The sequence below is a fragment of the Ruditapes philippinarum genome, unplaced genomic scaffold, assembly GCF_026571515.1.
Source record: "Ruditapes philippinarum isolate M1 unplaced genomic scaffold, ASM2657151v2 ctg10958_1_1_1_1, whole genome shotgun sequence".
NCBI lineage: Eukaryota > Metazoa > Mollusca > Bivalvia > Venerida > Veneridae > Ruditapes > Ruditapes philippinarum.
This window is the reverse complement of record NW_026854629.1, coordinates 39,588-41,009: the sequence shown is the minus strand read 5'-3', so window position 1 is coordinate 41,009 and position 1,422 is coordinate 39,588.

Here is a 1,422-nt window from a genome sequence, read left to right as displayed (position 1 = left end):
ACATTTTAGCTTATATGTGACAAAATGTTAAGAGGATAGTCTAAGGGACTGGTCATCATGCTTCATAACAATGTGACTTGATATTAAGACTCATGTTTTTGACAGCGTGAATTTTTACATAACTTTAACTTTCTTGAGTTTCATGTGTCACACTGTTATATAACATGTGTGTTGCTTTGCTTTATATGTCAATTTTGTCATATAACATGTTAATTGCTTAGGTTTTATATGTCAATTTTGTCATATAACATGTAAGTTTCTTAGGCTTTATATGTCAATTTTGTCATATAACATGTAAATTGCTTAGGTTTTATATGTCAATTTTGTCATATAACATGTAAGTTTCTTAGGCTTTATATGTCAATTTTGTCATATAACATGTAAATTGCTTAGGTTTTATTTGTCAATTTTGTCATATAACATGTAAATTGCTTAGGTTTTATATGTCAATTTTGTCATATAACATGTAAGTTTCTTAGGCTTTATATGTCAATTTTGTCATATAACATGTAAGTTTCTTAGGTTTTATATGTCAATTTTGTCATATAACATTTAAGTTGCTTAGGTTTTATATGTCAACTTTGTCATATAACATGTAAGTTTCTTAGGTTTTATATGTCAATTTTGTCATATAACATGTAAGTTGCTTAGGTTTTATATGTCAACTTTGTCATATAACATGTAAGTTGCTTAGGTTTTATATGTCAACTTTGTCATATAACATGTAAGTTTCTTAGGTTTTAAATGTCAATTTTGTCATATAACATGTAAGTTGCTTAGGTTTTATATGTCAACTTTGTCATATAACATGTAAGTTTCTTAGGTTTTATATGTCAATTTTGTCATATAACATGTAAATTGCTTAGGTTTTTTATGTCAATTTTGTCATATAACATGTAAGTTTCTTAGGTTTTATATGTCAATTTTGTCATATAACATGTAAGTTGCTTAGGTTTTATATGTCAATTTTGTCATATAACATGTAAGTTTCTTAGGTTTTATATGTCAATTTTGTCATATAACATGTAAGTTGCTTAGGTTTTATATGTCAATTTTGTCATATAACATGTGTGTTGCTTTGGTTTCATCTGTCAACTTTGTCATATAACATGTAAGTTGCTTTGGTTTCATCTGTCAACTTGTCATATAACATGTGTGTTGCTTTGGTTTCATCCGTCAATTTTGTCATATAACATGTGTGTTGCTTTGGTTTCATCCGTCAATTTTGTCATATAATATGTGTGTTTCTTCAGGCCCATGTTTCCTCATAGGACATTAGTAATAGTTACGTCTAAAAAGCAGATTCTGGAATGAATTCAAATAAGCTTCAATCTTTCCTCATCAAAGAGCTTAAATCAATAAACTCAAATTTGAATTATGTCAAAAATTTAAATATTTTGTCTTCTGTTTTACTTGCAGACA